Here is a 27,020-nt window from a genome sequence, read left to right on the forward strand (position 1 = left end):
GACAAGAATATAAAGTCTGGCTCTTGTCTAAATTGTTGTTAAATTTTTAGGTTACTATATGCAAGTGTATACATGCATACGTAATAAATAACCTGACATACGTAAATGTTATATATGATATATAAGATCCAGACCTTATCGAAATTATTGTTAAATATTTAAATTATTATATAGTCAGAGAATGTCAATTATTTTGTAGGCGAAACTGAATTATCTACAACTTAAATATGCTTTAATTAATATGCAGGTATTTGGGGACAGAATATAGTTACAATTTCTGGATACGAAGCTAGCCGATTATAATCAAATCGTTGCTTTAATTTCCAATTTTATGTAACAAAGGATAAATATTTCTCTTCATAATGACCACAAAATATGCGAGAACATATCTGAATGGATTTCTTCGTGGCAACGTGAAATCCGCGTCACGAACGATCCTTATCAAAATGATATTTCGTAAATTACGTTGTTCCGTGAAAATTATTGAACTGTTCCCGGGCATCTCAGTCTCCGAAGTTGGCGGTTGTGTTTGTTTGGACGTCAGAAAGTTACGACATCGCATTATACCGCGGCATGGGCGGCACCATAGGAGCGGAGTACATATTGGTTCGGATGTTGTATCGGGATTTCCAGGGGATTTCAAACGTTTGCCCGCGACTCTCTGTGTGCGAGGAATCGCCTCGCCATTGCCGCGTCGTCTCTCAACAATTTGAGGGTCTGTTCTTCGTTCTCGGTTCCTTACGCGGCAGACACGCGACGCTTTTGCTCTCGAAAGCCTCCGGATCGTCCGGATCCGAGCAGAGAACGGCAACGCCAGACGACAGATATCGGGCCCGCGATCGATCTCATTTTCCGCTGGATATCAATTTCATTTTCGTGGCGCGGCCTCGGCAAAATCTGTTTCGCCCGCGAGACGAAACTCTTTCACCGAGAATAGACGACGATCGATTCTATCTCTATCCGCGCGGTTTCTCTCGGTGTTTAGGGTGTCTCTTGTTTCGCTCGTCTTTCGTCGATCGAACGATAAGCGCTTTTAAAACGGCTCCGCGTAAATTAGCCAAGTAAGTAGCTTCTTTCCAAAAACATTCGGTTTTTATTTTTTTTTGACAATGTTGCAATCGAGCAAAATATCAGAGAAAAATAAAGAACACGAGCCGTGATGGTACCTTGTCAGGGAATTAATATAAAAACAGGTAATATGTTAGTTTTAAAGAAATCTTCAATTTTCCGTTTATTTTTTCGGTTTTTCATTCTCGATAATCACAGCTTGCGACCGAAAAATCTGAAAGAATTCTATAGCATGCGGCTGCGATGTCCGAAATAGGCGACATTTTTTTCAAAATTTTAGAAAGCCGCTAAAGGGTTGAAAAATGCCGGAAAACCGGGGAATCTAATTTACCCTCGCGGACAAGTTACAGGGTTAACAATTTGCCCAGATGAGTTTTTATTGGTCAACTATAGAACGGTATATGACTCGCTGAGAAACCTCCGAGGACAGTTTCGACCATCCTAATCGGCCGTGCCGTTTCCCGGACTGAGAATTTATTCGCGGCGCGGCGACCGCGGGAATCCTGAAACGAGATCCGAAGTGGATGAGGGGAAAATTTTCGAAGACCGCCGTTCCCCATCGAAGTTATTATTGGGTTAAGTAATTTCTAATTAAACCCATGCTGACACGATTAAAGTTTATACACGGTCCGTCGAGTTCCTCCACTTTGCTCTTCCCGCTTTCGCCCAAGTATTCCGGGAGATTTCAAGTTTTCCGTCTAGTTCGACGTCCGGCCCGTCATCGATCGCTATTTTATTGCCCCTCGGTGACAATGGGACCGAGCCGGGGCTACTGTATAGCACCCGGGGTCAACAGTTGCGGCGCGGTCGCGTCAAAATATTTCTCGACGTGTAGATACCCTAGACAATTTAATAATATATATAAGTATAGTAGTAAATTGCAATGCGCAAGCCTTTCATTTGATCCTTTTAATCTCTTCGCAGATACTGCCACTGTACGTTCGGTTCCCTCAAAATTATGATTATTCCAAGCGTAAAAAAAATGAAAATCAATTGAAGAACTATTTGCTAGAAAACCCTCGGCTGTACTGAGAAAACCTTATCGAATGAAATAAAATAGATGATAAATAAAAACACAAACGATTAAATATATTTTTCCCTATTATAAAAATTCATCTCTGAAGAGGTTAAGTATTTTATTCTATTGTCACCAGTGGATGTGATATAATAATAACAACGCGATAAATATAAAATTCCATTTTCTAGTATATATCAATTTGTTGCTATATATATATTGTATTAATGCTATATATATTGCATTTTCTAGTATATAGCAAATTGCTATATAAAAATTTGTAAAGAAAATGGTACGGCAAGAGGGGTTAATAGCGTAAGCGTTATTTATCGGTCGATCTCTCGGTTTCGTAATCTGCGTCGAATTTCGCTCGACTTCGGAGCCGCGCGAAGTTGAATCAGAGCCGCTCGGTTTTGCGATCCAGTTTCGATCCGAGGAATATCTTAGCCGGTGGTTCCCACCTGGTCCGTCCAAGGACCCACGGTACTCGATACACACACACACACAGCGATCGGACACGGGGAAGAGCAACGGGAACACCCGAAGACGGATACTCGATAGAAAGAGGAAACACCCATATAAATCAAGTTACAGTTGCTTCCGTTCCCCTTATTGCGACGAGCACTCTAACCACTGGGAACTATCTCGATTGTTTTCTTCTCTTACTTCGCGCCGTTCCTTACCACCCCCTTGAATAATATTGGATTTCGCCCGATCGAATGGACTGTCCGGCAAACAAAGACAGGACAAATAATGGAAACATTTCGGCCACTGGGCTCCTCTACCTGCGCCGAACTTTCCTCAAATAGATTTTCTATTCCTGGTAGACCGTTTTATGTATTTACATTGTCTATGTCAAATTTTTCGGTAATATTAAATTTTTGGCTTTTATGCTTTAAAAGTAATTGGAGTCAAATTTTTGGGTAATATCAAAAATTTGGCTCAAATTACTTTTAAAGCATAAAAGCCAAAAATTTGATATTACATATTAACCCCAAGTACAGACTTAAATTAAATATTGTTAAATCAAGTATTTGATTTTCAAGTCGACTAAATGGAATTTAAGTGTTTGATTTCTAAATCGAGTAAATGAAATTCAAGTATTTGATTTCCAAAATAATTGAATTAAATTTAAAAATCAATGAAATCTTTCTGATGACGAAATAAAACGCTTGCAACACATAGTACATTTAAACGATAAATCAGTGGGTACACATAACTTCAAAATTACACAGATCCGTAAAAAGTAATTTCGTAAAATATTAATGCCTCGATTTTCCGAACAATACTCGCGGATCAACGACTAACCGAAACATTATTCTCAGTGGACTAGAAAACCATTAGGAAATGTCGAGAAACGAATATTGCGAAATGAAAGTTGTAGGAACTTTTGCAATCGATTTGTACGAACTCTCGGACGATTTCGACTGGAAGAACTAGATTTTTAACTGGAGAAGCGGCTTATCTAAATCATGTTACGCACCGCTTGGAAGTATTATCGTGGAAAGTCGCGACCGGAGCGACCGGTGTTCCCGCAACAGCGAGAGCGCCGGCGCTCGCATTATGTAAGCGCGACGCAGGATAAACCGAATTGGCAGCGACTGCCAAAGACTGTGACTCTCCGCCGAGATTATACAGAGTGGAAAAAGTCAATGGAGCTATTTCCAAGCGGGGCTGGTGCAGGACCGAGCGTCGTTTAACGATACCGCGTTGGTTTTCATCGTACGTCGATCGATCGTTGTTAGCCCCCTTCTCTCTCTCTCTCTCTCTCTCTCTTTGCGTACAAATACCGCCGCTCCTGTACCAGGATATTCAGATCGGGGAACGACTTTAGTTTCGAAATCCATTAAACATTACACTCGATCGGCCGATCTCCAAACTTTTTCTCCGAATATTTTTCTCAAAAACCCTCGACCGTAGACAGTAGATTTCGAGTTCGCGCACCAATTGCTTGACAATTTCCTCTTTTTTGCGGGTCCTGTCGCGCTCTCACCATTGTTTATGTAGCTTCGAATGTGAATCGGATCGCGTGGTAAAGTTACCAAAAAATGAACAATGAAATTGTATAGCGTAAATTCAATCGCGAGAGGATGTAGTTATGTAAGTGAAAGTTAGTGTAATCTGTGCCGTTCTATATAAGTGGATTACAACATTTACAACTGTATTGGTAAGTTTTTCATTAATAATATTTGCGAAATTTTTGAAATCAATAAGAAATTCATGAAATTCTTGTTCGATGATCGAACGCGGCACAGAGCCGTCTCTGCCGTCAGCGAGGCGGGCTTCGGCCGGCTGGCCCGCGTGCGCGGCAGCACGAAAAATCGTCCGCGCGCAGCCAACTTTATTCGTTGATAACTCGTTAACAAAGCCGCGGATTGCATTTCGGCAAAGGAAAAGGTTACTTGAAATGGCCTCAGGAAACCCCCATTTCCCGGATGATGTATAATTTTGAAACACCCTGTACATATACCGTCAACGGCGAGAACGGATTTTCGCTTTTCAAACGTTCCGCGGAATGGAAGCCGGTCATTGATTTACGACCTTCGCGTTCCTTGCGAATGATTTACAAATGGCGCGGGGGGGGGGGGGGCGTATCACTGGAAATTATTGAAACGTTTCGTCGAATGTTCCCCCCTCCCCGTTAAAAATTCAACGTTCCGCCGTATTCTCGTTCGATGCTTCTGTTTGCTCCGCGTTCGCCGCACTTTTTTTCTTCCTAACCGTTGAAAAATTGATCTCGCCTGGGAGACGTTGCCTTTCGCGTTTCCCGCGCCGCGTGTCGGACAACGATTTTATTTTCGGCCCGCGAAAGAAACGTATCGATTTCGATTGTTTGCCACTGTTGCTCCCTATTCGCGGAAACGATTGTAAAACAAGCGGCGTGGAAAGTGAATTTTTCAAATTTTTATTGTAGAGTCGGACGGAATAGTTGGAAGAATTTGTTATTTAATTCGTTCAGTAGTTTTAATACTAAATATATAATATATAATATACTAAATATATAAAGGGGTTAAACAGCCGAGTATCTAACAGCGTATCGACCGATCGTGTACGTATCAGTGGAAGTCTCGCTGCGGAGCGCGACGTGTCGCGGCACGCACGGATTACAGAGGTTGACGGTGTCGCGCACATGTTCCCGGCTCCCAATGTTTTTTGCCGGCGGGAGATCGTCAGTTTTCGCACGTCCACGTGCCGGTGCAGCAGCGGCGTGTTACATCGTCGACCATGAGGCGGCAGACGTCCCGTGGACCGTCGCAGCGTCGCTCGCGTCACGCTCGATGGGAACGTGACTTTAGGCGCGAGACAAGGGGTCCGGTCGACGAATCCGGCGACAACGCGAGAACGCGGAAATGACAACGGCGAAAGCAACGCTTCGCGTGCGCGAGCGCGACGGAAATAATCCCGATGTGCCGCGCGTGTAATTTCTCCGGAATGATTTTCGCGACATTGACAGACCGGCCGGTTATCGGCGTTAATTGACGGCCGATCGCTTCTTCCATTAGCGGCGTGTTTCGCGCGACCGTGATCGCTTGTAACGGGGTAATGCGCCCGACGCCGAATGCATTTTGATATTTTAAATGGATCCGGCCCGGCAGAATTAATTCAGCAGATACGTATCGGCCGACCCTTTCGTGTCCGTTGATCCGCGTAATGGCGCTAGATACATTCGATTAGCTAATTATGAGCAAGCGATACACGGCGCTCCGTGACGGCCGGAAATATAAACCGGGTACCACTCGGCGAGCCATCTTTCCTACGACGCGCTTCCTGGCCGCCGTTTTCGTTCCGAATCCGCGGGTGCCGTCCTCGATCCCCGGGATATCTTCCGTTAGTCAAACAATTCCGATCGCGAGCTATATAACGAGCTACATAACCTGACATAACCTAACCCGTTGCGCGCGCACGTTTCGCGCGAACGGGATTGCTGCAGGCCTGGATGCGTTCGGCTTAGGTGAAATGAATTGTGCGAGCGGCTCGTTATATTATTAACCGGAGTTCCCTCGGATTCGTGTCGGTCGCATTAGTATAATAATATTACGAAACGGGTCGTTGCTCGCCAATCAGGAGCTGGGACGAGCAGCCGGCGAAAATAGGTCGGTCGAATATATATATTTATTTCAATCGACTATTCGCCGGCCGAGCGGACGGAAACTCGAGCCTTTCAAAAAGGTGTACGCGCGTCCGGTTTTATAATTGAATCGTGCGTAGCGATCTAGCAAAAATGTACTTTCGGCGGACGAAACGCGCGCGGTTCGTTAAATAAACCGTACTTGATTATTTACCGTATTACCGGCGATAATTGTTCACCGTAATTATTAAACCGTATCAAACGAAGCAGAACCGATCGCCTATCGGCTTATTAAATGACCGGCTTTCCTCGTCGAGCTCTCTCTCCCTCCCTCTCTCTCTCTCTCTCTCTCTCTCTCTCCTCCTCCCTTCGAAAACGAAAATTCTATGAATAAATCAGCCGCCGTCGCGAGAACAAAATATCGAGATCCTTTTTTCTCTAATTCAACAGTCCGTTCTTTATTTTCGCTTCGACTTTTAATCGAGCCTTCGCGCGGAACAGGTGCGGCTAGCCGGACCCGTCAACCTATTATTATCTGCCGGCTCTGTTTCAGACGCATTTAATAAAACCACATAAACTTTCCGTAACCCCCCAATTTCTATTTCGTTCCGCGCGCAGTGCACGGCGGCCTACCGCGTGTCTCTGCTCACTTCATGCTTAATTGTTTTCGGCCGGCGCGCTGCCCGGCCCGAATGGCTCGCATATTTTCCACGCACGCCCCCACGCCATGCTAATTGTTACGTTTAGCTTCGCCCCGTGTAAACAGAATTCATTTCCTTCGTTGCGAAAAGATTTTTTATGCGGAACGTGGAAATTCATTTCTTTCGTCGCGATTTTCGCTGCGTTGCAGCATTTATGTAAAAACGAAGCGGAACGTTCGGCTAATAATTATGCAAATAACATTTCGAGAAAGGGATGTTTCTGCAGTATTTTTTTACGCGCGCTCGATTTGTGAAGATATTAATTTTTTTAGATGTGGATATTAATTAACAATCTTTTAAATGTAACCTTTGTTAGTATAGAGATTATTTTGCAACGTGATAGAACAATTTTATGGTGCCTCGCAGTCACCATTCGAGTGTAAAAGTTTAAACAAAGTACACCAAGGAACCGTAGAATCGTCGATTCCGACGAAATCCCTCCGCGTTCGCGGGAACCGTAATCGAAAGCGTCGAATATTTTCCGCCGAGAGCTATAAACGCGTAAAGTTGTTTAACGTTCTTCGCAACCGGACTTCGGGGGCGCGCTTCAACTGGCGCGGGCGCGGTGCACCGCCACCGGTGAAAAATCCGCGAGCGTTCCGGGGCGCGCATTGTTCGAACGAGCCGACAACAAATCGTAAAACTCTCTCGCGGATCGAGTTTTGTCGCGTTTTTGCGAACCGGCGGCCGCCGTCGTCGCCGCCGCGGGGGAGGGAGGGGGGGGGGGATCGTGCGTCGCACGCACAGGGGGCTCCACCCCCCCGATTGTTACCGGGAACGCGCCGACACCGGTTTATTTCCACGGCGTACAAGTGTAAGCGGTGAAACGGTGATTTACATAATGCTATGCATTATGCGACAATAAACATGCGCGGCGCGGACTCGCGGAGCGACGTATCGTCCCCGGCCATCGCGCGGATCGAAATTTCGAAATTTCTTCCTCGGCGCGACACGCGGGAATCTGTGTACACCATCTACGCTCTGATTGGCCGGCGCCGCGGTGTTCCGTCCAGGCGCCGCGAGATTTACGAGCCGTGTCCCCCCCCTCCCCGCATGTAAATAAAGCTTCGGTTGGGCACCACTGTTCACGGATGATCGCGGCAACGTTGCTCTCGCCCCCGCTCCTCCCCTCCTCCTCCCCTCCCCTCTCTCCACGCCGGCAAATGTGCCAATCGCAATTAGCATTCTACGCCCGCGATTATTCGATCGCGTTGTTCCCGAAAACTCCCCGTTTCGAAACGCGGCAGGACCTCGGTTGACCGAGCTAATCAGGGGAGATCTCGAGTCTTCGGCTCATAGAACAGCTACTTGGTCACCGTGCCGGGTGTCTTCGCTCGTTTATACCGCGAATGGTGTTGCATATTGGACCGTCCTATCGTGTTCGGATAATAGATATTGGAATTATAAATTTGTTATGGGAATAATTAATTATTAAACACTGTTAGAACTATAAATTGAACTTTAATCAGAACTTTAATTATTTAAAGAAAGGTATAAAATACGTCAGGTTATAGACGGTCAGCAGTCGAGACCGGACCGTCGAGCGATTCGTAACGATACATTTTATCTATATTGTATATTGTATATAAACGAGTTGCAAATACAATGCCGCGACGCGAGGCGCGTAACACGTGTAGTGAAATTCGCAACAGTATTATACTTTCGCTGAAAGAAGATGAAACTTGAAAAGGAAGCTGACATAACCTGACATAACCTGCAAAGTCATCTTCATGCCACGCGAACGCAAAGACCTGTAAATCCAAGATGCTAGAGATACAAATTCAACTGAATTTCGACGCTTGAAAATGTTGCAACATTAATGCAACATTAATGGTTGCACCCGAAATGGTACAAACGCTCCTAGGAAGATAAACGCGGCGTCCACGATCGCATAATAATGAACGCCACGTAATAAGAAATTCATGTCGGCCGGACGGGTAAACCGTATAAAATTAGCGCGACGTTGAACGTGTTAAAATGTTAATAGACCCGATCGTTACGTTGTAGAGGGCGATCGAATACATACTCGGCGTTATAACACGCGGTAAACTTCGGGGCGCAGTATTTGTCGCGCGCGCAGCGGCGGGCCGGTGCTCTAGAGCGCCGGCCATTGTCACTTGTTTCCTATTCAGATCAACCATGCGACGCATAACGAGGGTTAACCATGTTTCTGTTCTGCTCGGAATCGATGATTATTGCCTGTTGCTCGCAACTTGCCCCAAATTGAAAGCGACCGCCGACACCGTTTTACACGGACGCGCTCAACAATGGCGATCAAAAAACCCCGTTGTTCTTTTTTTTTCGTCGCATAACGTCCGCTATTCGTTCGAACAGCAATTGTTCTATCTCGCTAACCGATTCGCGTTCTTTTTTCCGCGTATTACTCGGCGGACAAACGAAACACTGGCGAGAACCTCGCGACATTTCCGAAGCGGAGACGAAACGAATTGGGCTTGGGACAATTTTACGATGAAATTTTGCGAGCGACTTCTCTCTCTCTCTCTCTCTCTCTCTCTCTTTCTGTGCGCCAGTTGGACGCGAGCTGCCGAAGCGATTTCCATACATTCTCCCCCCGAACAAATTAAGTTGACGACTCGCAAACAACGGGCTAAGTATCTTACATCGGGAAAGCATACGCTAAGTAAGCGTTTAGCAATCATGCTAGCCCGCATTGCCGAGGGTGGAGCAGGAAGCGGCTTTCGGGCCGGGTGAGTACACATCGCTCGTTTGCACTTCATTAGATAGAGCACGTTGATATACGAACACCCCGTGGCTTAGGGAAAGAAAAAAACTTTCCGTAACTCGCCGTGAAATCTACGCGAGGACCGCTTCGATGTAATTTAGATATTTCGCAGCGCGCGGAATTAGAACGATGGTATTCTTGTTTGGCTACGGTTGCGCTCCTCCTGGTCAACCCATGGGGCAGATGCTCCAATTTCCCGTGCCACCCGGATTAAAAACACGCTGCAGAAGAATAGTTTTACATATAAATTGACACCACCCTTGAATATTACACGTTGAGAAGTGTACGTAATAAAAAAGAATATAGATCATCAATTTATATGTAAAATTCTTCTTTTTCTACACGTTTTTAACGTGGCGTATCTACCCTGGAAGAATATCGCGCAGTGATTCGATTTTACGGGCGCCTGGAATAAAAATCATAATTTGTAATTAATTCTTCGCCTGGGTACTTTAATAATTTTTTGAAAGAAAAGATTTTCACGTAAATAATATACTAGTTAGTTAACACCCAAGACAAAGTTAACAAAAGGCATTTTTCAAATTTTAACTTTTAACTTGTTCTTTAAATTGAATCATCTCTCTAAAAATAATACTTTAACTTTTCATAGAATAGTTGTTAAATTAATTCAGAGATATTTCCTTCTAGATAGATATTTTTATTCCGAGTTGTACGGCGCTAAAAAAAAATTCACCATCGATTCTGAATTCGGCTGACCGAGGTCCTGCTGTAATAAATATCCAAACGCAAACATCCCGCCACAGAGCGAAACGTATAAATAAATTCGGCGATATACCGGACACTTTCTACCATCGTTTCGGAAAAAAAACGGTACAACAGCTGGCCGCCGGCGAAGCATTTCGTTTTCTTTGTCGCGGATACGTGACCGTGCGGGCACACGTTACCGAAGAAAACGACCGTGTAATATTTCAAGAACCATTCGGACACAAGGTGCCGCCTTTCTTCCTCGTCTGCAACGAGGATGCATCTCGCCGTGGCTCTCTCTCTCTCTCTCTCTCTCTCTCTCGTCCAGTTTCGTATGCGCGAGCCGAGTAAAATTTTTCGCCGACGAAATGAAAGTATCGCGTCGAGGATTCGCGGTGGCATCGCGGGGACCGGAAGCTATCGATCACGCGATAACAACGTTAAGCAATAACGTGCTCAACCGCTCTCGAGACTGCACTTACGAGAGTCCTGCGTGTCCCCAAGAAACTCTATTAGTGTTACAACGTTACGCTGCGAGGATGGTATAGTGTCGTATGCGTGCATACAACGTGCTTCGATTCGAACCGCGATTGACAAATATCAGGTTGTCAAGTATGAAATGGACCAAAAAATACACACAATTCGATTTTTTTCCAATTAAAACTTTTTATTTTCAATCAAAGTATTCGCCCATATTATCGATACACTTTTGCCATTTTTGTGGTAGCTGATTTATTTTGCTGTAGCAGCCAGGATCACGGGAGTCGATGAATTCTTAAAACGTCATTTTGACAGCCTGCGCGGAATTGAATTCTTTTTCAGATAAAAAGTTGTTTCACACGAGAAACAAATTATGCTAAAATACGGCGTCTAAATGGGGTTATGTGCAATTGAAATGAATAACATGAACTTTGCTCCATTTCATACTCAATATGTATCGAAATTTCATGTTATTTATTTCAATTGCCCATAACCCCATTTAGACGCCGTATTTGCTCTTTTCATACTTAATATGTCTCGAGACCTTCGCTCCATTTCATACTTAATATGTATCGAAATTATCATTTTTATGTTTGTGTTACCTAATTAATGTATGCTTGTTATTTTTATAAAGCGATATAAAGTAGATATAAAGTATTGAAAGGGGTTTTTTTACAAGCGTCTATCAGAAAACTTCTGCCAGAATGTCTGTTACTTTTGCCAGATATTTCTCACGATTTTCAAATTAAAAATTAACTAAGATATAATCAGTGCTTTTCGATGAGACTCTCATTAGAAAAAAGAATTCGTTCGGTCTCTCAGGAAAAAATTATTCCAATGAATTAAATAGACAGGATTGTCCTGTCGATTGCGCGAACAGCTGAGGACGGGGATCGAAATAAATGCGAGCACGTCGCGCGGCTGTTCCGCGCCTTGGTGGGACACCGGCCATCATTATGCGACTCGCGTTTCCGCGCACGCGACACGCCGCGACGGGGGCCGCGCGGCGCGTTACCGGATGAAACGCAAACCGTGTTCGGTGAATTAGGTTCGCGCGGCTCTCGTGTCAAAGGATCGAGTCTGCCGGCGTATTACAGTCGTCTCGTTCTTCGCCATTACGGTTCCGGCGACGCTAATTGAAGCGTACGCGGCCAGGTGGTTAGGGGTCGGCGAGGTGCAAACGTTCCGCGCGCCGCGAACTATATATGTACACCCATCGAGCGAAACATTTTTGCCTGCGATCGGCGAGGATCGGAACGAATGGCTGGCGCGGCCGGCTAACTCCGCGCCGGGATTCTCTCTCGATTTGTCCGCTAGGATAATTGCCGTGGCCGAGTTATCGTTATCGCCGGCGATAACGATTGATCCGACCGTTGAATCGACTGTTTAGCTGCCTCGAGGACGGCCGGTATGGACAGCGCCGATCGAAACACCGTGGCTGGTGAGATACCAACGATGCTAGAGATCGGCGAATATTTATTAGAAATGAACATTTGTTTTAAATAATTATTTCATCGTTTTTCCTGTGAAGAGCATTATCTGTCATGAACCCATTGGCGTCGTATGTCTACTCTCAGCCATCACAGCTATTTAATTTTTTATTTTTATTTTTACGTTAAATTGGATATTTTATTATTGCGTTAAATATATCTAAACTTTAATAAAGAGTAAATAAACTTTATTTTCCCTTATTAATCTCGCATTTTATTTATTACTGGTGTATTGAATGACAATTAATTCCAACCAGCATGGTACTTATGTGTAAACTTAATACGATACTGTAAAGGGTTAATATACAGATACTATTCCTTAATCTACTATCTTTCAAAATTTATTGCTGTGGCAAATTTATTTAGGCAAAGTAGAATTTTTCTGTGCTAATTGTACAGTAATATTAATAAAAGTAAATTAAATATTAATGATATTAATATAAAAAAATTGCATGAATAATAAGACTATGTTTTCTACGTTGATAAATAATCCGGTAAATCAATCTATTTTATCAAACTTTCAACTTTCTGAGTCAAAGTATAGTATATTCTACCGAATCTCTTAAAAATAATCTCTTATAAAAATTATTTTAAAGATTTCAATTTTCAATTATAAAAATTATTCCTAATGGATTTCTCGATCTAGCGGATCAATGAGATTTACTTGGTCTTCCTAGATTTCAATTCGCGTTCTCGCGAGGCTGAAAAATTCGATAACATTGCACACTTGATCAACTTCTAGTCGAACATGGCGGTACAATGCTGCGAGCGGCAAATGTACAGGAAGAAACGCGTACTATAAAATTTGCACGTCCGAAAGTTTGGTTTTGGAAAAAATCCAATTGTTACAGCGAGCACTTCAGGGCATTGTGTTGGATTCCAGTCGAACATTTTCAAACTCGATGTCTCCTAGAAATGAATCGTTCTGCTGAAAACTTTACAGAATTCGCAGTTTCGTCGCGGGCGATATTTTATCGATTTTCTCAGTTGCGTTCACCATAAATAAATTAAATGCACTCAATGTATTTAATTTTAAACTAAGTCGATCGAAAAGCAGGCTTCACGTGGGAAGAATTATTTTTCTTTTTGGTAATTATTAAAAGAGTTCTGCAGTTATTTTGCACGAATATATAAAATAAGAAATTATGTTAAATTATCGTACTTGTGAATTAATTTCATTCAACCTTCGTATAATGCAATTTTTATATCTAAACATTGCTTCCTTCCTTTCCATTTTTACCCGTTCTTTTGCAAAACGTTTTATTATTTCTATTGTTCCATGCAGCCTCGAGGAGGAAGCACAACTACTTTTTTGCCGACTTTTGTTCGCCGGTTCCACGCTCTTCCCATTTGTATTTCATTTTCAAGTATGCTATTGTTCATTCTCCTCTGTTCCTCCGCATCATTTGTTGCACTTTTGGTTCACGCGTTACTCATGCCTTGCGCTCCGCGGGCGAGCCGTTACATTCCAACATATTCTGTTCCACAAAAATTATGTTACGACGCTGCGATAAGCCAAAATAATTTTCTTAAAATCAAGATTCAAGTAAATCCTTGCCTATCAAAGTTGTCGGCGACGAACGTGTTAAAGAACGTAATTAATAAATTATTCCCAGCAATCTTTACCCCAAGTCAGACTCTCTTCAAAGTACGGTAAAGGGTTGAAGAAAGTAAGAAAATGATAAAATTAATTTATTGATTAATAATTGATTAATAATTGATTAATAAAATTGAATAATAATTTACAAGGGTGTGAGGAATGTAACAAGTATAGATTAAACATTTGTTTATTTAAACAAATCGTCATTAAATAATTAATAAAAGCGATCCCTGCACAGCGATGCGATCGTCCGCGGGTCACCCGGTGGATGCGACGGAAATTCCATGACACCGTGGAGCAGCGCTCCTTTCTGGATCGGAGAAGAGACGGGAACGCCGCCGAAAAGTTCGAAACAAAACGTCGACGTCATTCGCGCTGATGGAATCGCGAAATGAGTTCGACGCGGACGCGATGGAACGAACCCGAAGGCATCCGAGAGCACGGCGCGTAAATAATTGAAAGCCCGGAATGGATACGTCAGTCTGCGTGATTTCCATGAAACATTGATGGCCCGTCGGTTGTGAAAAAGGTTCGGCGGCCACCGCCGGGGCAGGGCGCGACGGTGTCGCCGCCGCCGTCGTCGTGTAGGCACCGGGAGACAGACAAGACGCCTAAACGGTCGCTTCTTGCGCGCGGAAAGTGCAGCTTTCGAAGTCGTACGGCTCGTCGCCCCCCGAAGTAGACCCTACTCAAACCATCGATAAGAGTGGGCCATGCATTATGCAAGGAACTGGTCGCGGCGGGGGCGGCGTGGTAAACGCGAGCGAGGAGAAAGGGGAGGGGGGTGACAGGGCGAAGAGCCCGGGAGGGAGGGGGGGGGGCGGAGAGAGAGAGAGAGAGGAGATCGGCTCGAGAGGTCGAGCAGAAAAGGCCGAAAGGAAGAAAGGAAAAGGGTGGAACACGTTGAATTGGAGCGACGCGACGGCCGCGACGGGGGAGGGAGGATATTGCCAGGATTTGCATATCATTTTATAAATTCCGAACAATGTACCGTGCGCGCCCCACCCCTTCCCCCCCGGTGCCTATCGTCTCCGGAATTTGTAAGAGCCCGCGTAGACCTACCGGGGCATTGTGTACACCGCGGGGGGATGCGCTATGGATTTCGGAATCCCCATTTTCACTCGCTCGCGCCGGGCCTCCCATGCGCGCGGCCTCGTGAATTTAAATCGTCGCCGCGCCGAATTAATTTCACGCCTGGAAAAAAGATATCGCGGCGCGGCCGACGGCTTGAGCCAGTCTTCGGTCCCGGATCCTTTTCGGCGCTTCTCGCGAGACCACTTCCCGAACACAGTCGAAGGAGGCATTTCTTTGGCCAGATTGACTGAATCGGCCCTCGCGATGAAAGGGAACACGGAACGTGCGAAGATCCGGGCTTTCCTTCGACGGAACATTTTTTTCGTCGGTGGTCTCTGTTCCTCGAGCTTTTTCATGGCGATAACAACAATTTTTCTTGCTTGATTATCGATAGAGAAGCTTAAACGAAAGTTCGCTGTACACGCTATTGTAGGATTAGTTGAGAACTCGATGTTTAGCAGCTGATAAGACGATAAAATTATCTATAATTCTTTACTATATTTACTATTAATTATAATTTTCTATTACTATATAAAGTAGCTATCTCTGTGTTAACATTTCATTTTGTTCTGCGTTCAGTTGATAGTATAGACAATGCTTAAAATATATTTGGAAAAATAGACAATGCTTAAAATATATTTGAAAAAATAGACAATGCTTAAAAAATAATTGGCAGAGCAGACAATGCTTAAAATATATTTGACAGTGACTGACAATGCTTAAAATATATTTGACAGTGTAGATAATGCTTAAAATATATTTGACGGTGACTGACAATGCTTAAAATATATTTGACGGTGACTGACAATGCTTAAAATATATTTGACGGTGACTGACAATGCTTGAAATATATTTTACGGTGACTGACAATGCTTAAAATATATTTGACAGTATAGACAATGCTTAAAATATATTTGGCGGTGACTGACTATGCTTGAAATATATTTGACGGTGACTAAAACGTTTCAAATATATTCGGTAGCTGCAACGATGCTTAAAATATAATTGACAGTGCAGAGAACAACTGAAACTATATTTGACAGTTCCGACAATGCTTGGAACACATTTGACAGCCCCGACAATGCCGGAAATATCAGTTTTAACGACGGCGAAAGCAAGGAGAAACGAAAATCGATGGCCCCTCGAGTTTTTAAGATCGGCGTAGAAGCTACGAGAGACGGCAAAGAAACCCCGGCCCGTTCCGAAGCAACCGTTCAAGGGACACCAGCTCTCGCTGCGCGAACGACAAGGCGTATTCTTATTAAAATCTGCTTTTTCGCGGAGCCAGGACGTCGTTACCGGCAAATTTTAAGTAAATTGTCGCAGACACTACGGGGAGGCCGGCGCTTCTCCTTGTCACAAAGGCGCGGCTACACTTAGCGAAAGTAGCGCGTCGAGTACTTAAGAAAATGAGAAATCCTATCCTTGTCCCAAATATATCTGTCACAGCCTGGCGCAGCAGCCCCGGGAACGACGCGCGCGCGCGAGCTCGAGGCGTCACCTTTTTTCCTCTTACTTTCGTCGGGCCCCGACCCCTTGCGACCCAGTGTCCTTTTTAAAGCGGGCCGAGGCACGCCGCCGTTTCCCTCCCCGCGCGAGCGAAACCGCTACGAAACGCCTCGGCCGCCGCGGATATATTTTATGTCAGACGTTGGGATTATCGAAATAATTCAACCAAATTTTTTTCTTTTTTTAAATAGCATTTTACGTCGCATCAACTACACTCGCGGTTATTAGCGACGACTTTTAGTTGGGTATATTTGGTAGCTACAACAATGCTCAAAATATATTTGACGATGACTGACAATGCTTAAAATATATTTGACAGTATAGAAAATGCTTAAAATATATTTGACGGTGACTGACAATGCTTAAAATATATTTGACAGTATAGATAATGCTTAAAATATATTTGACGGTGACTGACTATGCTTAAAATATATTTATTATTAATATAAATATTAGAGTTTACTGCATAGGCTTGAATTTTTCAGGAATGAGATAACTTGTCCTATTTGTTTGCTGTTACTAAGGTTATCGTGGAAGTTAGCAAAAGAACCAAATTTGTTTCTCTGTAAATAAGAGATTTATATTATCACCGATATTCCTATAGCTGACAATTAAGTTCAATTAATCGTCTCTCTTTCACAGCTCTGCTTTTATCAACTGTTTTGTTTATAACGATCAATCAATTAATGTAATCTTTTCTTATTTTAGCACACCTTCTCTTTTATAATTCTTCCATCTATCTCTCTCTCTATCTTTCTCTACGTGGCAGTTGATTAATTTATTACCTAGCGAGACATCTAGCAGGTTTATCAGAGCGCGTTAATTTTAAAGTATATTCTCTTTTATATATATTACCATAAATCGTGGGCCGGGGCGGCAGGCGAGCGGAGAGAGAGTGAGAGAGAGAGAGAGAGTTTATCCTGGTAGCATTCGATCCGTGAAGTTGCGGACGAGCGAAATCGAACGCGCAGCGGCCGTCGGAGTGAAAAATCGGGATGCCGCAATATCCGCAACCGATTGATTTATCCGGAGTTTCGGGCCGTGGCCGAGGGCGCGAGGGAGGCGGGGGTGGCGGATGAAGGGCGGGGCCTCTTAAAGAAAACACCGAGGCAATCCAATATCTTCGTCTCGGGGGCCGAGGTGAGACTCCGCGCCGTCCGAATGGACCTGGTCATCCGTCGTTTCGACAGATTTTCATTCCATCTAGCAGGTGCCCGTAAATCAAAGAAATTGTGTCCGACCGTTTCTCCGAGGCTAGAAATATTTCCGCCGTATTTTCCCCTCGTTTCCCTCGACTTCTTTTTTTACCCTCCCGTCCGCCCTCGCAGCTTCGCCTTCTTTCACGGCCTCGAAGGACACTCGCCGTTTAATAATGCTACGGCTTCTCGCCCGTGGACCCGGAAGGCCGACGCACGCCGCCCGTGGAACACTAACAAACGCGACCGAAGTCCGACTTTCGAGCTCTGTGAAAATTGTTTAGAATTTCTTGGCTGTTAAACGTACATAGACCAAGTCGTAGCGTAAATATCGATTGTTAATAAGCTCTGTAAACCTTTTTCCAAGGCTTCAAAAATGTAATAGAATGGTTCTTTTTACTTAATTTATTTTCCTCTTGAATTCTCACGATCTGCTTTCTTTTTATATAGGCGATAGGAAATACATACAATTTATACTAATTTAACATTGACCAAAGCAAAAGTTGACAAGTAATCACACAGAGACTATAGAATACGAGAAACAATTTCTCTTAAAGATATTTAAAAGATGCCAGTTAACCCCTTGGATAAAAATAACGTTCCATAGAAACAAATATAAAGTGACAAGCAACATCTTTGTCACAAATAATATTAAAAACCTGCAAAAACCATTCTGCTCTCGACGCATGCATAATAAAATTATTAATTTAATTTACTAAGCCACTGCGCGACGCAACGTAACTTAACGGAGTTACTCGAGCATCGATCCCGTTGCAACCCGTTTGTTCGATATCGTCGCGGCTAGGACGACGGCGCTATACATCTTCCCCCCTCCCCACCCCGGGGGTGAGGGGAGAGGGGGCAGAGCTTTCAAAAAATTACGAGACGTAAGCTTCTTAGCTCCGCCGAGTATTTAAATAGTGTCAAAAGTTTTCGAGCGGCGGCGATCAGCCTGAATGGATGAAAAGGGTAGAGCCCGGCCGGTGAAAGAGGGGCTCTTTGCAAGGCGAATTTGAAAGAACGGGAACGTCCTTCGGTTGCCCTTTCGCGTCCTCCCAGAATCCTCTTTCTTCGTCGCTCCGCGGACGAAATCGGCCGGGCGCTGCGAAACTCGATTGCCCCCCACTCCGCTCCCTTTCGTCACGCGCGGACGTTCTCGCGCGTTGCTCGCGCGCTTTTCCGGCCGTACACGTGCGCACGCGTCGCATTAACGTGAACAATTTTTCCCCAAGAATCTGCGACGCTCGCGTGAAATTATGTCACCGGGAATGTTTCTCGGTGAAACTATTCGGGGAATGGAAACGTGCGCGCGCGCCGACAATCTGGAACCAGCGTGACGCGGTCCGTGCCCGGCTTTATGATGAAGCGATCGTAAAAATACCGAGGGAGAAGCCCCCCCTCCCCCCTCGCCCCGATACAGCGATTCGCGGTCGGCTATTTCCGTCCTAACTGCAGTAAAATCCTAATGATAATTCTAAATAAATTGAATTCTAATTTTTACTAAACAGAAATAATTTTTAGTAGTCGGAGAGTTAATAACACGCGCGCGCGGTTTTTGAAAATCGTATAAGTCGCCGCCTATTAAAAGGCTCGCTTCGCTATACGTTTTTTAACAGGCCCCCGAATTTATCAAAGTAATTGCAATTTCTCACTCGGCATCGTAATGTTACTGCGGCATCGCTACTGGTTTACGCCGCGAGAGGATTTATAATATAAAAATTTAACAAATTCTCGCGGCGACCCGGTTTCACTCGCATCGCTTTAGACCATTCAAATATTATTACTCTGAATCACAATTTCATGGACGCGCCAGTAATGAAATTGTATTTATTGGAACAGATTAACAACTCGCGTATCGATAACAAAATAGTAATAATGCTTGTTCGTTTAACGAGACGATCATTAGAATATCATGAAATGTTCGAACAAATGAAAATAATATGATATTGTAAAGTGGCTCCGCACTAGAGTACAGACTATAATAATAATAATATATATAATATGTAAAATATATTTTGTTATATTTCGAAAATAATAAATAATATTCTAATTATTAAGAACTGGTTACGTAACCCGTCTAAACGATGATTAATCTTTTAATTCACACAAAAAAGATAAAATAAAAATAATATTCACAAATTCCCAAATTGTTTATTGTTCGCAGAACTATCTACTAATTTCGACACTAAAAATACAAAATCTATGTAAATAAAAATCTACAATAAAGATTGTAGTATTTACGACGCGAAAGTGACTGTTTCGATTTCTGTTGGTATAGGAGAATGATTAAAAATTCCATTAGCGGAGAGACAGGATAAAGCGTGAAAACGGTACAAGTTCTACCTAAAATTCCGTCGGTTGACATGTAGGCGTTTCCTTTCTCCTAATTACCGAGGCAAAAAAAGCCGGCCTGAAAAAGAATGATCGATCGAGCGATAGGGATCGCGGTGTCCGCGACGGCGGGCCTATTAAAATCCGAGCGAGCTTCGTCATGGTCTGCGCGACACCCGTTTGATATTTCCACTACCACGGTTCGACAATTGAGAAATCCCGTCGTGTAACGTTAGTCAACGGGATCGCAAAAAAAGGGCCGCGGAGCGCGCGCGCGGTAGAACGAGTCTCATTTAGCGAGAAGTGTAACAGCGGGGCTCCGGCTGACGCACGGCCCGGTCCGGTTAAGTTGGCCCGGTGGCCGCGCGCGGAGGCGAGCCACTTTACAGGTGGTTTACATCGCGTTTAAAACGTCGGTGTACTCGGTCAGATTTATCGACGCGAGAGAACGGTCCCTGGCACCGTGCCCCGCGGCCGCGCGCACACAGTTTTACCTACGACTTCGCCTTCTATGTATGGTATATCGCGGCGGAGATGCCCGCGCGATAAAACAATATGCAGCGTACCGTTAAGCTGGAGATTCACGGCGGCTCGAAGCCCCTCTGCGCCCTAACGATTACAACCAGCCGAGGAACATTGATATCTCGAGCCGTTCTGCGCGCCCGCGACCGTGTCCGCGTGTCGAAAGAACCGAAACTCGATCTTCCACCGTGTGTAGGTTATGTCAGGTTATGTGTGTAGTCCTGTTCGGATATTACCGACGCCTTCGTCGCGTCTCGGGAAATTCAATGCTCCATCTAGCAATCTCAATTATCAATCCCTTGTGCACTCGAAGGCATTTTAACTATAAATCCGGAGTAATATTTCTGGCTCATTGTATTCTCGTTTTATGCAACAAAGAGTGCACTTTCATACACACGAAATTAATTCTTATCACTAAAGTTTTACTATATAAGTTTTACTATTTAACAATTTTTAAAATCTAAACTTTGTATAAAAATTATTCCGAGACGTGATGGCAACAATATTAGTGGCGCCTCAGAGTCGCCGCTCGAGTGCAAGGTTATTTTAAGGTTAAAAAGAAATATTTAATAAGAATAATGCATACCTGGATACGAAATATGCCATTATTGGACTACTTGGCGCGCAAGCATGATCGCATCACCTGTAAAAAAATATAGAATCTTTTTGTTTCTAAAATATTCGAGTAAATGAGTCGAAACGAAAGTCTCTGAAAGAGTCGAGACGAAAATAGTCATTGTCACGGCGAACAATCGCAGCGTGCAGCAACCATCGAATACCGTAGCTGTATTAACGTTACACGGCCATTCTGTTAAACAAAGTAACGATGAATAATTCAATTCATTGGACCGTAAGCTGACGCCGCGCATCTGTAGAATAGTATAGTTTGCGGCCGATGGTATAGACACACCCTATCGGCCAAAGGCCGGAGTGAATACTAACAAGGACCAATGTTGAAATGATCCGAATTGTCTGATTGATTAATGACAAGGTACAGGCCGCGCATTTCCCCTCTGATCATCGGATTTCAATGCATAGAATCGGGGCGAACATATTAGGCGAGCATTCCGCTTGAACTGTTTTGTCTGGATACAGGTCTCGTCGTTCACCTTCCTTAATTGTTTCTTTGCTCAACGCTGCGATACCGTTGGATAAGTTCGATTGCTTTGCTCTACGAGGCGCCGAAACTAGAACTGTGCTATCTTAATGTACTCGCGCTGTTTAACCAGTTAACTGTGATTGACGAGTATACTCGTCATGGAGAAGTGGCAAAATTTGGTGTATTGACGAGTATACTCGTCACATAATTTTTCTGGTTCGTGGTATTTCCATTCTATTTAAGAAAATAAATTTTTATGCATAGAAAATTTATTCTTGTAACTCCTACCAATAATTTTACTGCTTGACAATTTTTTAAAAATTTAAACCTTATTGTTGCAAAAATTATTTTGGGATGAAATAGAATAATTTTAGTGGTGCCTTAGAGTCGCCGCTCGAGTGCAAAGGGATAAACGCTTCGAGACTTGAATAAAAGCAACACAAAATTGTCGAAACATCTCCAGACACTCTCAACAATGCGCGCGTCTTCTGTGGATCCCCATACACAAGCTCGCACCCATTTCTCATCCACGCAGCGAACGCATACATTCGCCGGATCCGCGAGCCATTTCCAGCCGTTCCAAAATGTTTATGCCGTCCAATAATTCCGACCGCAACGCGGTATTCAATTTCTCTTTTTCGGTCGGTCCGAGGAAATAAACGAATCCGGATAGTTTTTGGTCTACCATGGCGCGCGGCAACAACTCTCTCTCTCTCTTTCTCTCTCTCTCTCTTTCTCTCCGCGTTCGCGCGACTCAAAATCGCATAGATCTGAACAAGGTCGCAAACCACGATGTCAAGCTTTATGCCTGGTCGTTTCACGAATCGTTTCCTGGATATTCGGCAAAGCTGCGCGCGGCCTTCTCCTCCGCAGAATCCCGCTGGATGACGGCACGAAGGGGGTATATAAGAGGGATAATATCGTGTCTAGTGGGATTTGTCGGGGGGGGGGGGGGGGGGTAAACAGAGTGTGCGGGGCCGCCGCTGCGGGCAAACGTATTACCGGCGGGATACCTTCGCGCGTACACTCCCAAAGAAAAAGATAGCACGCGCGCGCTGTCTTGAATTTCTCGCGTTATAATTATGGCGCGGGAAATGTGTCATTGATACGGAAAAACTAGCTTACTATATTGTTGTTCCGCGTCGAGGCAAACATAAAAGTCAGGTACCGACCCATCCATCATTCGTACAAGGCAAAACCGTCCGTGGCACGCAATTCTCCGAGAAGTCATTACTTCTTCCAAAATTTATCTTTTTATTATTTTCTAACCGACAGCTGCACCTCAGATGTTAGACAATTACCGCGTTCGCAGATTTTCCTTTGCATGTACCATTTTAGTCGAGGCACTTCTCTGGGATTTATTGCCTGCTACGGTCAACATTCGAAATACGCAGAGTCCTCGGGTGCGCCGCTTCAGGGGTACGGTTCATACCTGCGAGTGACCATTACTCTGGGCGGTCACTCTCTCTTCTTTCCTTTTCCATCCAGCCCTTTACATTTCCATCATTTTCTATCCGAATAGCCAATGACATACGACAACCATTCCCACTCTCAAATTGAAAATCCGCAATGAACAAATCCGATCACTTTACCAAAAACACCACACCCACACCGAGTCTACTTCGAAGGAAACGCCGTCATGCTAGTCAGTCTAAAACAACAATACACACTTTGCACTACGCAGACACTCACCATTCATCCGACGTTCTGTACAGCATAGCATTAAGTGTTATTTAAAATAAATATTTCTATAGTTGTTATCGCACAAACGTCTAAGATTTCATAATAACCTCCCTATCACCGTAAAAGGTAATCGGGACCCGCGAACATCAAAATCCTTGTGTGTACGCGGAAACAATTGTAGTAAGAATATATTTAAAATAATTATTACTACAATTTGGGATCAAATAGAAATTAAGACTATATTGTACGATAGTTGCGCGGTTTAACAACTTGTTAATCTATTGCTACAACTTTAGTTCCGCGTGATCTTCACTTTATAATAAAGTTCTTTGTAAAACCCCGTTCGCGGCTTATTCCGATGAAAAACTCTAACCGTCCAGCAGGGAAGACTATGGAGTCTATTGGAATATTACATATTACCCACAATACGATATTTGTGCGTGGACAAAAACAATTCAATGTTCTCAGAAGCGATGGAAATTAAGATAGGAAAATATACACCTCGTATAAGTGCTTGGCCTTGCGAGGCACAAGCATAACAGTTTCGAATTACGAGGGGACCCGTGTTTTCTTTTCGGGGTTCCGGTAAGGCCACGGTCAGTCGTAGAACAGCATCTGCATAGAAAAGAGCTTCCTCACGCACCGTAAAATAAAGTTTCTTTTATTTAAAACTACACCTTTGTTTAAATGTATTTAAACACCCATTTCCAATAGAGTCTCTCTCGAGAGATCCTTTTCCTTCTCCTCGCGGCACAACAGCGTAACGGTACGCCCTTCGCGGACCCCCATCGTCGCGCCACCTCGACGATAACCCGATCCTTGTTCCGCGGAAATTAGCTACCCGGGCCACGGATCGCCGAGTTAACCGCTGTTCCCGACACGCGGCCCGCTACCTAACGGCAGTCGAAAACCCGCGGCGACGAACGGGCGACGGGAACACACGCGGGCCATTTAATTAAAATCATTCCGCCGAGATACCCCATGAGAAATCTTATTCCGCGGGACTGCGTAACCGTTCCGCGGGAATATTAACTACTCCGCGCGCGCGCGCGAGGTGCCGAATGTTTCCGGCAACACGGCGTTCTCCCCGGGCACGCCGCGAGTTCGAAACTTGTCGCAGTTCGATACCGTGACCAGAAACGTAATGCAATATGTGTCTACACCGTGATCCCCGCTTCACGGAAATCTCGTACGGTTTTTAATCTCGCGATATGCGGCCTTTGAGCCGCGTTCCTCGGTTCTAAGCCTTTCCGTAATCCGGTTGCGCTGGAACGGACGCTTCTTCTCTGGACGAAGTCGAGTAGTCGAAGAATCTTGTATATCGAGGCTGCGTCGAGAAATTCGGTGGCCTTCTTTCTGAAAAATTCCACATCGATAATCAAACAATTTCGATTGCTTTGGGGAGCAACTGTAGATCTTAGAGGCGGCGAAGTTAATGAAATAGAGTAAATATTTTAATAAGAATTCCAAAAGATTACAATTCGGTCGGGGTATATCTGGAGTTTAATATAAATTTTCAAGGTGTAATATCACATCGTCTCTACTTTTTTCTCCTACTCTACAACATTTCAGCTGTAACGTAAAAAATATAGCAGCGATTTATCTCATTTCACAGTAAACGCATAGAACAGATACTTTTACAGCTATCCACAACGATTCGCGATTCCTGTACTATCTCTTCGTTGAAATAACTTCACCACTTTCGATCAACTTATTTTCTACTTTTACGTAACGACGGTTTCGCTTCCAATTGCTATAATAAATGATCGTACGCGTTACGTAAGACGAGCTACGCAACGCACACGGTTTAATAAGAAATCCTAAACGTTTCCGTCGATCGCCGATTAATTTTAATTAAAATCTGCCGCGCTTATAAAATTCAATTTCGAAGTGAAATATATGCTTCGAAAAAAAATTGACGCGAAATTGTTATTACCAAGGAGGAAGTCGACGAGCGAAATGTATCGTCGATCGAACACCGGCGCGGTCCGTTTTGTTCGCCGCGCGACAGATTTCTCCGCAATACCGCGACGACGTTTTTTCATTGATTTATCGCGAATTGATTATCTTCCAGCTGGACAATTCGATCGCCGCCCGTTTTATTTGCTTTTTCCCCGGTGGCCGAGCAAACGAGATATTCGTGGATAATGAATTTTTTCCCAATCCTCCACGCGGCCGAGATTATTCTTTCTACGAATTGTACGATTTTCGTTCGGATTTTCACTGTTGGATCAAAGTTTATTGTTATTGTAATTACCGGGGTCGGTATAAATTTTAGTTGTATTTTGGGACGTAAGTCCACTCGTATATAATTAATTGCAGACGGTGTGGGCGCTGATGGACTCGCAGTTATCGCCACCACGGTGAAATAAATAAATTTTTAATGATAATAATAATGATAGTGATCATTTTTAACGGAACAATTGCGAGTCATCATTTCGAACGTTCCGAATCGATGTTACCCTTAGCACGTACCGTTTCCTCTCTCCGCATGATAATTATATCCAGTTTTCTCTAATAATAGCGCTTTCAAGTAGGAATAGACTATAACGTTCGGATTGATAATTGGCAGAATTTTGATATAACATTACGAACGCGAGCCGCAGAGAGTATCCTCGTGCAAGCAGGGGTTCCGGTCCTGTTTCACTTTGTTCATCAGCCCACCGGTAGATTAGTTTGCCATCCGGAAACCATAGCGCAGAAAATAATTGGCTGCTGATATATCCAGTCCTATTTCCCGAGTAAAGTTAATGCCCCATTAATCGAAACGCGAGAGCAGAGCCGGGAAGCTTACGTGGGTGTTTTTCCTCGCAGTCAACTAAGATAATAACCACACATTATACATATATAATATGTTTTCGATTCTTTTTCTTCTTGGGTGTAGGATTAAGGAAACGCCAATTAGAGTTTATTAAATTTTTTGGTACGATTTTCCCCTTTTTTCTAACCCTATTTACAACTTATACACTAACCTAGAATTAGAGAATCGCCAATTAAACGTTGCTGCTTTTCTCAGTTTTCATATTGCACAGTGGAGGTTAGAAATTACTTTTCCAAGTTCTTCCGCGCCAGTGGCGCCGTTCCTCACGCGTCCGACGCTTAGCGGCGCGTACACGAAGCTTTCACATATATAAATAACGTATTATATAAACGGCGCTGGTAGAGAGAGATAGATAGATAGATAGAGAGAGAGAAAGAGAGAAATATGGGTTTATTTTGCCGTGTTCACGGATCCCCGAGTCCGAGACCGTCGAACCAGCGCGTCGTCTTTGCGGAACAATCGCGCCGCAGCATTGGAACACGTCGCGGATCGCGGCACAGTAATATTCCGACTCAGGACCGCGTGGCCTCTAATTAATTGCATTACTTGTCACGCGCGTTTGCGCTTGCCAAAGTTATCCGCGTCACTAGCACGCGACTCGCAGTCGATTGGAGGCGGATTGATCAAAGGGATCGGCTGCGGGCGCGCGACGTGTTATCGATGCGTTCGCGAATCACAACCTGGGCCGATCGGTCGACCGCCGCGCAGCTCCGGGAACATGTACTGTACATCGAACACGCGAGACGAGAATCGGCGCGCGGCGAACGCTACATACATTCGCGTTCGACTTTCCGCTCTCGCAACGCCCGACGCCGGCCGATTTTCAACCGGGAAGAGGGGCCCTCTCTCTCCGGCTGCCGCTTCGGCCGGCGTTATCGACACCCTTCGAACGTCGCCAATTACGATGTTTAACA

General features: G+C 44.2%; 1 long non-coding RNA gene across 1 annotated transcript; it reads right to left on the reverse strand.

The window, feature by feature from the left end:
* Positions 1-23,465: 23,465 nt before the first annotated feature.
* LOC144472535 (uncharacterized) lies at positions 23,466-26,816 on the reverse strand. Its single transcript, XR_013494431.1, has 3 exons — positions 26,258-26,816; positions 25,881-26,103; positions 23,466-24,641 (listed from the first exon to the last, which is right to left on the reverse strand). It is a non-coding gene; the product is annotated as an uncharacterized LOC144472535 (long non-coding RNA).
* Positions 26,817-27,020: the final 204 nt, after the last annotated feature.

Source organism: Augochlora pura, chromosome 7 (assembly GCF_028453695.1).
Source record: "Augochlora pura isolate Apur16 chromosome 7, APUR_v2.2.1, whole genome shotgun sequence".
Classification (NCBI taxonomy): domain Eukaryota; kingdom Metazoa; phylum Arthropoda; class Insecta; order Hymenoptera; family Halictidae; genus Augochlora; species Augochlora pura.